We start from the raw sequence: 13,997 nt of genomic DNA on the forward strand, positions 1-13,997 counted from the left end.
ACAACTCAAAACACGGCCGTATGCAATGTGCCACTATCCTGCGCCCGCCAACAACCAAATTACTAACTCTCACTCCGCCCATACCTTCTTTCTCTACCTTTTGCCACTCTTCCGCCCTTCAAGCTGAAACGACCTCCGACATAGGACCCGACACTGGAAATTCCTGGCCCGGACACAGCAATCACAATCACCACTGGAAACCTCCTTCCCTGAACACTGCACACGACCACCACTGGAACTCAACAAAACAGGAGGGAGGAAGCAAAGCTGGCACCCCTTTGAAGGCAGCACATACAAGGTGCCTGTCCTGGGCCTGTCCAGGGACTGACAGACGGCAACACAACTCTATGCTGGATTCGAACTCCGTCCACAATCTAAAGGTCTGTAACTCAGGTGCCCAACTGCAACAACGAACTTTGCCCTCTCTGAGCGGTAAGACACTACTCCGATCTCCATTAATTACCACTTCAGTCCTTGGTCATACTGCAACCCATGGATCCAATGCCTATTTGCTCATCACACGTGTTACATTGTTAGGATTACAGTCGGTACAGTTACCGACCTTGTCCAGCCACCTATCTGCTTGCCACCCACATTAATATGCAGCTCTAATGCAGTTAGTGCAGTAAGCTAACGTCGCACGCGCCCCTGCGCACGGCTCCCGATTCTCAGCCAGCCTCCTACTTCGAACAGTGCCACACCACATACAGTCACCACACAAATGCCCACTGTACCTGAAGCCTTCTCCCGGCCCACATTTCCTTCGCAAGATGCTATGTTATCTTTCTGCTTGCACAATGCTCTGCTAAAGGTTCCTAATCATACAGCTCCTATAGTGCGGTATTATAGTAACCATGACTGTAAACTAGCCTATTGCACTTCACCTGTTAACTATTGAGTGTAAACTAGCTTGCTATACTTAACTGCCTACTGCGAAAGTAAACTAGCCTGCTATATTTTACTTGCTTACTGCGAATGCAAACTAGCGTACTGCACTTTACCTGACTACTGTGAATGCAAACCAGCCTGCTATATTTTACCTGCTTACTGTGAATGCAAACTAGCCTGCTATATTTTACCTGCTTACTGTGAATGCAATCTAGCCTGCTATATTTCACCTGCCTTCTGTGAGTATAAACTAGCCCTGCTATATCTTACCTGCCTACTGTTGAGTGTCAATTAATCTACTGCACTTACCTGTTCCAACTGCTTATTGTGAATTAACCAGTGTATTACATCTGTCTTACTGCTGACCCTAAATTAATATACTGCCCTGCATAACTCTCGCCAGACTCTAGCCAAACCACTATGTCCACTTTCCACAGAGCCTCGATGGCCTGGGCCTCACTCCTGCCACTAGTTCATCCAATCACACCAACACACCCTCTACCTCTTTGCACCTCACATTATCATAATCCAACCAATACAGCACCTCCAAACTCAGCTAGCAGTATCCCACTTACTCCACTCGAATGGCTACACCGCTTTGCGACACGTCCCGCACCTCTAATCCCACTCTCAGTCCATAGTCGTAACCAAAGACTAGGTACACGTTTTATTAACCACAAAATCACCAGCAAATCCAAAAACCGCCCTCTAAACTCCAGTAGCACCCTAGTTCGTCCTCTCCCTCAGAGCCACACCCCCACCTCCCCACCACCAGCCTCCAACATCAAAGGAGGCCTCATAAAGGCACGCTCCATCATAGCCCATGCCCCTGAAATTGCCGACCTTACTGTCTCTAGCAACTTAGAATTTCTAGCGGTCACTGTAACCTGGCTTCATCAGGTGGCAGGTCCTGCGCTATCCTTAGCCTTACCAGATGGTTATTCCATTCTCAGAGCTGTCAGAACGACAGGTAAAGGTGGTGGAGTGGCCTTCATTGCCAAATCCCACCTAGCTCTCAGAGTCTTACCCCAGACTACCTTCCCATCTGCTGAGCTCCTATCAGTGAAATAAACATTATCACCCGTTCATACAATACTTATGCACCTCGTCTACTGGCCCCCTGGCATTTCACCATCCTTCGAGGATGACATCCTGGACCTCCTATCCATGCATACTAAACTCGGATCCAAGACTATCTTGCTAGGGAATCTAAATCTGGGCCTCCAAAACCCCAACGACCAGCATGCGCGAGCCATTGATAACACAATAGCCAACCTGTGCTTCATACACAGAATTACTACACCTACCCACTCTAAAGGTCGAATACTGGACTGTATTTCTGAACTCAGCTGCTCCATCTCCATCACCCAGAACAAACCCGTTGCCTGGTCAGACCACCACCTCATCCTATTCTCCATCCCTGGAGCCTCACCAGCAAAAGCTTCCCTAGCACCGCCCACGCTTGCCAGAAACTGCTGTGTCATCACCGTAGACAGCCTTCAGCCCCTTATCAGCAACATCCTCAATGAGACAAAATACAGTGGCCCTCATTACGACCCTGGCGGAAAGTAACTGACCGGACCGCCATAGCGTAAATAGCGTTTCCGCCATTGCACGACGGAGTAAAGTGCGGCTAATTCTGACCCATCGGGCACGAGCACTACGCCATGGCGGAAGTGCAAAGTCCGCGATGGCGGAAATGTCCCCAAAACGCCCCTCACCGCCGTCGTACGGCGCCCTAGGTGCAATTCCGCCACCCATCATAGCGGTCACCGTAATGAGCGGTAATCGCAAAATACGGTGACCGTAAATATACTGAAACGGAAGTAAAAACATGGTCCCGGAACGGGAAACAGCACGCCGTACACCTATAAAATCAGAATCCCAACACAACCATCAAAAATCCTACCCTGAGACACATCCCAACCCGTTAGCCACCCTAGTGAAAACAATAAAAATGGGAAAAGTTGCGAAAAAAGCGTGCGACCGCAAGCGGCAGGTCCACTTCTCCCATGAGGAACTCACCGTGCTCACAGAGACCCTCCAGGAGAATGCTGCCGTCGTCTTCTCGACGCAAATGACCAGGACGGCACTTGCGAACAAGAAGGCCATATGGGCCCTGGTGGAACAGCGGGTAAGTGCGGTGGGAACCGCACCCCGCAACCCACAGCAATGCAGAAAGCGATGGGACGACTTGCGGATACGCGTACGGAGCATACTATCTGCCAACCGTAACATTGCCACAGCTACCGGGGGAGGATCGGAATCACCCATCAAGTTGACCCCCTGGGAAGAAATCTGTGCCTCCACCATTGGAATGGAGAGTATAGAGGGAGTCGGAGGGATGGAGAAAGGAGTGCAGACATCCGAAGAATCAGGTAGGTGGCCCAAATAAAACAATGCTAAATCCACAATGTCCAATCATGTGAAGTACCATGTGTCCACATAGTGCAACAGAAACACATGTCCAGGAGAACGTCCACATACATTGGCCTGATAGCGCACTTTAAAACTCACATTAAATACATAAATAATTAAAAATCCTAAAAACACCCTCTACACGTGCAGCATGCACACCCTAACTGCAGGCTGCAAAACAACTGCATCCTCAATCTACACAAAAATGAAACCACCTCCAAGGCCCCGACCCAAATCACCCTCAGGTACCACCCCAATGCATGTGATACATTGCCATTCCAATTTCCACAGACCCATAAATAACGCTCGCCCTCCTTTACCCACAGGGTCCGATTCAAACGACGAGCTCCAGGACACCCCTACCAGCACACCTGCAAAGAGGGCCAAGACCAACGGCCAAAGACCCTCCACCTCAGCTGCACGGATCAAGACACGGCAGCAGCATAAATCAAGTGGCAGCACACAGGAGGGGACCTCAACAGGCACCCCAGCAGCCAGCATGCCCACAACAGCAGCACCACAGGTCCCCCCAATGGATGCCACAGAAGGCACTGCTTCTGGTGGCAGCAGCACCATAGGTGACACTGCATTAATGGCAGCATGCTCCGACACAGAAAACGGTGCTGTCGATGTAGGATCCATCCATGACCTGTCTCAATCCCCCTGTTTGTTTCATCCCGTACACCATGAGGATACCACGCAGGGGCACCCACAAGACGACGACTGGCCATCCCCCACAAGCCCTGTGGCAAGGCAACATGAGGTGATCAGACCCTCTGTGACACCACCGCAAATGGCCATGGCCCAGCAGAGGCAACAGTCCCTCGACCAGGTGATCGTGCAACAGCAGCAACTGGCCACGCTCCTCAAGGAGCATGCTGATGAATGTGGGGGTACTAAGGCAGCCATAGAAACATCAACTGAGACACTTAGGTCAGAAATGGAGAGAAGCACAGAGACACTAAGGGCACAAATGGAGAGAAGCACCGAGAGCCTGAGGGTACAAATGGAGAGAAGCACCGAGAGCCTGAGGGTACAAATGGAGAGAAGCACCGAGAGCCTGAGGGGGGAACTGCATGCGACGTCCAAAGACGTATGTGCTGAACTTGCCGCTGTGCGCCGTGTGCTCACTGAGCTCTCACAAACCCTTAGGGACATGCATGGACGTGAGCAGGCAGAGACATCATCCGTTGCAAGTTCCGTCCAGGGCAGCCCCCAACGTAGATCTGGGAGGAACCTGCGCTCCACAGGCAGGGGTGCCCCTGATACCCGGAGAGGGGGCTTGCAATAGCGTCTGCCCACTGACAATGAGCATCTTTGGACACTGGTGTTCGGGGGGAGGTAGGAGGGTGGAGGGGGTGTGTTGGGCTTTCTTGGGTGGCGGGTCGATGGGGTGTGTAACATAATTTCACATATGCTATAAACATTTCACAATCATCCAATGAGATGTGTGGACATTGATCTTTGTGTACGAGGCCTTTATAGGCGTACAGTCCATATTGTGCATGTTCCAGACACACACAGTGCCACAAGTCCCGTGTCCATGTATCAGCCACCAGGCGTGAGTGCTAGAAGCATGAATCTATGAGAATCTGACGAATTTCACGGCCCTCCTGTGCCTCGCGGACTCCTTGAGGTGCTGCCACATCCCCACCCTCATCATGACCATCTTCAGGTGCTTGCAGTCCTGCGTCAGGGGGCATGGGCACATTTCTACGTACGCACATGTTGTGTAGCATGACACATGCCATGACCATCTTTGCAACCTTCTCATGGCGGTACAGGAGTGCCCCGCCAGACCTGCTGAGGCAGCGGAAACGAGTCTTCAGTAGGCCGAATGCCTGTTCTATGACTACACGGGTACATGAGTGGGCATGGTTGTAGTCCTCCTCATGCTGGTTCTGTGGGTTCCGGAGTGGTGTAAGGAGCCATCTCTTCAGTGGATACCCGGCATCACCTGTATGTGGACAATAAAGGATGTTTGTGGAATGACATAGCTACGTACGCATCCCCCACCCCCTTCCTGCCAGGTCATTGCCGCATCACATACCCCACATTATCATGCATGAAATGAGACTTACTGAGTAGCCAGGATCTGTTCCCTGCGTGTCGCTCCATGTAGCGTGGTATTGTAGAGTTCCTCAAGACCATAGAATCATGGGTTGATCCAGGAAATCGGGCACAACAATGTGTAATGATCCTGTTGGAGTCACACACCATTTGTACATTAAGAGAATGATATTGTTTTCGGTTGCGGTACTGGGCCTCCATGGCATGTGGCACAACCAATTCCACATGGGTGCAGTCGATGGCACCAATGCAACCCGGTATGCCGGCAAGTGCATGGAATCCCACTTTCGTGTTCGTAATTTCCTGCTCCGAGCGTGGTAGAGAGATGTAGTCGTCTGCGTGCTTCAGGAGGGCATCAAGCACTTGCGATAGTGTCCGTGACAACAGTGGCTGTGAAATGCCATGCAACTGTCCGACTGTGTGCTGGTAGGTGCCTGTGGCCAGGAAGTGTAGTACAGACACCACCTTCAGTAGGGGTGGGATGGCGGTTGGGCTATCTATCATGCTGGCAAGGTCAGCGTGTGTCATGTCCACAATGGCGGTTATGGTGTCCCGGTCCAAATGGTAGAGGGTGTGGATCTGCTCATCAGTGAGGTTGAACGGATGAGCTCGGAGGCGTGGGATTGCGGGCTGCCTGCGTGGTGGTAGTGGCTGTGCTGGTGGGCCTTGCTGGCCCTGCCTTGCCCTCCTCCTCCTCCTCCGTCTCCTCTGTGCGGCCGGTTGTTGTAGTAGTTGGTGTTCGTCTTCTTCTTGAAGTTGGAGTACTTGCAGTGCTATCAGGTCCCCCAGGGCCAACATCGCTAGTCTTGCCGGTAGCATTTTGTAGTGGGTGTGGTTGTGGGAGGGGGTTGGGTGTGCAATTTATGTGTTTTCAGGCTGTATAGCCTCCACCTGTGGTGATTCATTCCACCTGTGCAAGCTGCAATCCCCTTTGGGCGAGCACGTCCCGCACACAACGCTGCAATTCGACGCATGGCATCTTGCTATTACAATCATGTATTTAATCCCGATGGCAGTGGAATATTGGTTCATATGTTCATTCTGCAATGGTCCCATTGTTTCACATACTATCTTTACAGTCGCGAACAAACTTGTGAAGGGTCAGTGGAATGTAGTACTCGATTTACGCTGGACCCTCATGCAGCACTGTACCGAGGTTCACCGACGGGCGGGGCGTCCAATTTGTGAGTGAAGCCAGTTGCCATTTTCACACACTGCTGCACTACATGGATGAATTTGTGATTTCAAGCGGTCACAGATGCCTTTTCGACGTGATGTTGCAAATGTGGAATTTGAAGGACAGCGCTTTCGGTTTTCAGCTAGCGGCGAGGAGACGCCCACAGGTCTGACTGCAGATATTAAGTTCTATTGTTTAATGTCCTTGGGACAGGGGCCATGGCGAGAATGCAATGATTGATATGAATAGTATGGGATGCGCAATAGCGTAGTGGACGATAAGGCAGGACGTTCCCAAATACATGTTACTTCACAACACTAGAATTCCTGGCTGGAGCACAGTGGATTTTGCAGACTGCATTACGCACAGACTCAATGGAAATTTCACATGTTATGTGAGTAAATAATCAGGCGTTTTCATACCGGGATGAGGGTATGATGTATGGATGCATGGACAGATGATTTAATTGAGAGTTTACCATGTACATGGCTTTTTGGAATCTATCCACTTCCCCTGCGCTATGTGATGCAGAGCTGCCATAGTGGGACCATCGTCTATCTGCCCTTGTTGAACCCTCCCTGTCTCGACGCGCCTTCAAACACTTGTGTCTATGCACGTTACTAATCCCATCTAATGGATTCTGTTTTAACAGACGCATGCACACAAACACTCGTTTGTAATAGTGTATTCACCTCGATTTATATAGTTATGATTCGCAAGTGATTTTTGGGTGTGAATGATCCTTTTGAGTGGGCTAACATGCATATGGCTGTAGATTTAGTGTGATCATTGAAGTGAGTAATTCAAATTAAGTTCTGATGCCCATACCATTCTTTTTCATTTCATTTGGGTGACAGGTATCTCCTCCCCTTTTGCCGCTGCCATCTGTATGCCACTCCTGCAGATGGCTTTTACTCCCGACACCTGCTGCATCGTGTTAATCAGTGGAGCACCATTACGATCTTATGGGACGATCGCCAATGGGCCACATGCCCTTACGCAGTACTAGTGGCTAGGAGCAACATATCGACCTTTCAGCTGGACTAGTGCCTACCTAATGGGACGGCCCTGCGGTTCTAGGCGCTTCCATGTTGCCTTTTTGAACGTGTATGTAGCCCCTGTGTACCATGAAGGAACAGGGCGTCACACAAGCAGAAGCTGGTCATTTATTGCGGATGCAGCCCACAATACTGAAATGTATTTTGGAGTTCATGACCTAATGGCTGTATGGGCTTGGTGATTTTGTAGTGCATTAAATTTCTATTATGATATTAACCGTGTAGCGTTATTCTTTGCAAGTAATGTAGCATATTCCTATTTGTGGAGCGATGTATTGTGAGTAGATCTGCATTGGGTTCCGGCTTCTGGTTATAGTTGCGTGGTACTGTACTGGGCGTGTTTGCCTACGAAGCCCAGTGAGGTCAGGGATAGGGGCTGACATTATGACTGTTTTAATGATGTCATGCTCAGGGGCGGGGGATTAGCTTTTGTGTAACAGATGCCGGTCAGCCAGGTGGATTGGTGGAATGATGTGATTATCAGAATATGGCTGGTCACAGGTGCCTGTGTTTGCGTGCGTTTCTTGGAGGGAGACTGAGGTCATGTCCATTGGAATAGCTTCTGTATTCGTGCCATCTGTGCCCTGCAGCTCCCATTGGCCCCTCTTGAGATGGGCCTGGCTGCTCAGTCACTCTGCCAACTTGTGTGGTACATGCTTATGCTGATGGTTGGTTTGTTTACTGGCAAGAGTACAGGGCTGGTGCAGTCTCCCTCAGGTTACTGCTTTGAATGTTGCCTTACACTGGTGTCAAGCGATGGGGGCCTGTGTTGTTTTGTCTCATATTTCAGTTCATATTGCTGTACTTGACCCTTCACGTGCCTGTGCTGCATCAGTACGGCAATGGTGACATGGCAAATATGGATGGCCACTCACAAGGCACTTGGAGCCCCTACATTCATTTGTTCGTTGGCATGCATGGGTGACGTGTACATTTCACTGGTTGCATTGTGTGACTTCATTGCACCTACGAGGAGTTGTGCAATGTGGCCAGGGAGTGGTGTACAGGCACTCAGTAGGGCCATTTACGGTTGGTTCGCGTTGCCGTTCTTCTCACCATGGCGGAATGGTACTTTCCGCCATGCTTGATGGCGTTAGGTAAATGTCCGCCAGGGTCAGAATTCGCGTACCGTTGCGCCATGGTGGTAATTACGGTTTCGCATGGCGCGCGTGCGCGTACTTGGTGCAGTTAGCGTTGGCGTTCACTACGGTGTCGCTAATGGCATCGTACTTTACGGTGACGGATCATAATCGCACCGAGCGCTATTCGATGGCGGTATTGCATTTCCGCCATCGTTTTTCGATTTCAGCCAGGGTCGTAATGAGGGCCAGTAACCTCACCCCTCACAACATGGTAGACCTATACAACAGCACTCTCAAATCTGCCCTAGACATTGCTGCCCCTCTTGAACTCAGGAAAGCCAAACCAGTGGCGCACCTCAACAAGTGGTTCACCCCCGAACTAAATAGTCTCAGAAATTCAAAAAGAGCTGCAGAATCCACCTGGCATAAAGCACCCTCCATCCCCAACAAAAATGCATTTATGCTAACATCCACCATCTAAATAGCAGCCATTCTTGCTGCCAAAAAAGACACCTATGATTCAAGAATCCAGAACGCGAAATCCAACACACATGAGCTCTTTAGCATACTCAAAGATCTCGAATCTCCCACACCTCCTGCACAAGATTGTAACAAAGACACTGAATGGTGCACTAAAATCCAGAAAGCCCTCACAGATAAAATCACTTTTCTCCAAAACAAGATCAAAGCCAAAAAGACAAGCCTTACGGGCTCCCAGAACATCCCCCCTAACTTGAACAAAACACCTCACCCTTGCACCCCCTTCTCCTTCTCACACGTCGCGCCCAAGGAAGTTGAAGACATCATAAAAAGCCTAAAACCGTCGTCCCATTGCCAAGGTGATGTCTGGCCTGCCACAGTCATCAAGGATGGAGCTAAAAACCTAGCCCCATATATCACCTCCTTGATAAATTCATCTTTCACGTCCAATCAGGTACCAAACAACCTCAAGGAAGCTTGGGTTATGCCACTACTAAAAAAAAACAACCTTGACCCCAATGTCCCCACTAATTACAGACCCATCACCACGTCCCTTTCCTCCTAAAAATTGTGGATCGCGTTGCGTATCTGCAAATCCAGAAACACTTAGAAGAGAACAACCTCTTAGGGCTCAGACAATCGGGTTTCAGACCCAAACATGAAACCGAGACAACCCCCCTAGATCTAGAGATCCAAATGAACAAGGCAAAGGACAAAGGCAAGCTAGCAATCCTCCTATTGCTAAACCTATCCGCAGTCTTCGACCTCATCACCACCACTACAGCATTCTCAGCTGACACATCCAATTGGATCAATTCCTTCCTATCGGACCGAACCACCAGAGTCTTCTCTCCATCCGCCTCAGCAGACCCGGCACCGATAGTGTATGGCGTGCCTCAGGGATCCTGTGTGTCACCCATATTATATAAAATCTTCACGAAGCTCCACTTCGACCACAGCAACAACTTGCGTGTCGTCTACACCAACTATGCAGACGACACTCAAGTCCTTATCCCCCTCACTGGCTGCTACAACCACGACTCTAAACTACTAAACAGCATCTATCTTCAAATCCAAGCCTGGATGGCCACCAATGGCCTTTGCCTCAATGATGACAAGACCAAGTTAATGATCATAGGTACTCAGGCCTGTCTGAATAAACTTAACAGCAGATACTCATCTTTCATCATTGATGGCAACATAATCAATGTCTCTAAGGAGATAAAAACCTTAGGGGTCTACCTCGACTCAACACTCTCTCTCAAAAAGCAGGTCAACAGTGTTGCATCTTCCACAGCCTATACCAATAAATTAATCTACAGCTGTAAACCTTACCTCTCCGCAAGTAGTTGCTTAACGCTAGCCAGAGCACTTGCCCTATCTAAAATCAACTATTGCAATACTCTCTTCCTTGGCTCATCAGAACGCAACCTAAACCAACTCCAGGTACTCCGAAATAACTCTCTAAGAGCTGCACTTAGTCTCCCGAGGTCATACCACATCCCCCCCCCCAGACACAATGCCAACTGGTTACCCATCCGAGATAGAATCAGTCTACGCACCTTGGCTATCACAGACAAATGCATCACTAACTCTGCCCCGAAATACCTGGCAGAAAGAATCTGCCTTCACTAACCCACACGCACAACCAGATCCACACAATCACACAACCTAGTGGTCCCAAAATACAATCTAAAACAGCAGGGGGAGCCAGCTTCCCTGTTCAAGCTGCCAAACGCTGGAACTCTCTACCCGTCCCCCTCAGACACGAACCCTCTTTCCTTATCTTTAAAACCAGTATAAAAAACTGGCTGAGCAGCAAGCCCCCTCATTAAGATGTTCTCAACTATGAATCAGCCTAGCTGCTGGGCCCTGCCCCGCAGCTCTTTACTGCACTTTGCTTGTGTTTTCTTCTGCTCGACCCACCTGTAACCAGGGTCTAACTGCTGATGACATCCTGTATGGCTATCTATGACTGTAATCTGTAAGTTTCTCAAGTGCCCAGTTACCCCAGGGTTTGGCACGCAAATATTAAATAAATACAAAAATACAAATACATCCCCATTCCCATTTGAGCCCCCATAGGGCTCAAATGGGAATGGGGAGGATGGTAGCAGTGGTACAGTTCATAACGGTACCATTGCTACCATCCTGGTCTGCTCACGGGTGCCCCTCTGCATTCCTGGTCTGACCAGGCGTGCAGAGCGGCCCCCGCGAGCAAACTCGTAATGTTGCGGCATGGCAACAGCGGTGCTGGGAGCACTACGGGCGTCGTGTTTCCTTACCGCAACATTCGTAATGAGGCCCATTGTTGGTAAGATTTGTGAAACCCTGTACCCTAAAGATAGTATAGGAAAAAATGTCCATAATACTGCTGTGGATCAATCAGAAATGGATGAAGTAGCATGACCTAATGATATTGACTATAAAGATTTGAATATAGTCATGGAATACAAGAGGTGTTAGGTCATTTACTTCTAACCCACAAGGTTTGCATTATTTGATGAATTATCATATCTTTCTTCTTCAACAATCCTGACTAATGAAACCATTTTTTGTGGGGCGGATTTTCCATTGTACAAAATCTAGCTCAATGAAATATGAAGGGAAGGCCTTATGGTGGACTAGTCACTGGTGTTACGGTACATTTGAATGCCTCTGAATTTGTAATAAATGAGAAAGATGATAACATGCAGGCAACTACGGTTATTCTTCCCTCTCCAGATATGTGGATAATATGTTATTTATTAATGTCTATAATCCCCCTGTTAATGTAATAACAGAAGCGATTATCATTCATGTGGAGTTGTTAGTGGAGAAATGGTTAACTCAGTATCCGGAATCTTCATACTATACTGTGGGGATTAAAATTATCAGCATCCACTTTTCACTGAGAGGCATGGCTGTACAGTTTCTGAAGGCCCAATTAGGCTTAATGACAATGGCATTCAAGCCATTGGTTTTCCAGGCTGAAGAAACATAAACTAGAACTAACAGGGGCTCTTCATGCATTTGCTTGGGTCAGTTGATTCAGTTAATTGACGTAAGCAAATATAGTCCATTCTATATTTTGTCTAATTGACTCAGTAGGATGTGGGTAGATTTAGTTTTTACAAATGTAAAAGGCTATGAAATGGTAAAGCATTATCATCAGATTCTAAATGATCTGACTGGCCAGGTGGTGGTTGAATTTTCTTTGGGAAAAAAATTCAAAAATGTTTTTACACAACTGGCTGGGAATTACTAACTTAATAACGGGGGGGAATAGAGTAAAATGGTCAGAAAGAAATATATTGGACTTTAATTAATTAACGGCTAAATCTCTTGAAAGTGATTCCCAATGTAAAGCTTTAAATGTTGAGAATTATTATCATGTAATGCATTCTTTTTATGAGCAGTTTCGTAGATTACATAAGAAGTTCTATTTAAACCACAAAGGCATAAATTGTGAAATTAATTGTGAATATGATTATAAAATTGCTGACAAGAAAAAGCAATTATGTATTGCAATTGAACAAATAAAGAAAGAAAACACCACTGCACTAGTACACGATAGAGCTATTACTACACTAAAAATGTGATTTTAAAAATTAGATAAGATTATACAAGGGATCTATTGCTTTAGTTCAGTCGCAAATCTTGAGAAATACCTTGAGAGGCAAATACATGTGCAGATTTGGTTACATCTATAATAAACACAATAAGGTAAATTTGGCTAAACGTGAATTAAACCTGATCACCAATAGTACATGGACAAATGATATTCCTGGGATGTATTATAAAGAGAATGCATCTGCTATTGACCTTAATTATGAGATAGTATTAGAAAAAAGATGTTTTACTTTAACAGAAGATGATATTGAACTCATTATCACTAATTTGAAATCATCAAGGGCTCTGGGTCCTGATGGACTGTACAATATTATTTTTAAGAAAAACCCCAAAACTCAGGCTTAAATTCTGTAAATGATCTTTCAGGAGATTGTTGTCACTGGCCAAATCCCCTTAAATTGGAAAAACGCAACGTTTATAACTATATAGAAAAAAGGTCTACGCAACCTCTTTTCCATCTGCGGCCTATTGGCTATGATTGATTCTAGCTCCAAAATGTTTACACAAATACTTTTAGGTTTTATAAATGATTGGTTGTCTATAGAAAATATTTTAAACGGCTAACAATCGGATTTTAGGAAAGGTTTTAGTACACTGTCAAACCTTTGGACTCTAAGGTATTTCATTAGCTGACTCAGACGTCTAAATTGGGAACTTTGTATGTATGTTTTATGTTTTCTCAAAGGCATTTGACACTGTGGATCGCAAGTTGCTTTGGGAAAAAATTGAGCAAAAAGGACTGCATGCACAAATCCTTTATTTTGTGAAAGCCCTATACATGGATACCAGATCTCAAATTAGATTCAATCAAGAAGGTTTGCTGAGCAACGAAATAAGGACTAATCATGGCCAAAAACATGGTTGTACCCTGGCACCTATACTGTTTAATATTTATAGTTTGGATTTGGGAAATGTTTTTGTTAACTGTGGTAATAGCCCACCAACGGTTGGCCTGCACCCAATTACCCGGCTGTCCTATGTGGATGACATTGTAATGTTAGATCAGCCTGAGATTGGTCTTCAGTGTAGTTTAACTGTGTTGGACCAATGTGTGGTGCGTCATGGCCTTTTAATTAATTCAAATAAAACTAAAGTCAGGATTTTTAAGAATAATAGACATAGCATTAAAAGCTTTAATTGGACAATTGGGAACGCTTGCCTTGAAAAGTGGCTGCATATATACATTTGGGCATTTTAATTACTACGAAAATG

The sequence above is a fragment of the Ambystoma mexicanum genome, chromosome 5p (assembly GCF_040938575.1).
Source record: "Ambystoma mexicanum isolate Mex_15411 chromosome 5p, UKY_AmexF1_1, whole genome shotgun sequence".
NCBI classification, from domain to species: Eukaryota; Metazoa; Chordata; class Amphibia; order Caudata; family Ambystomatidae; genus Ambystoma; species Ambystoma mexicanum.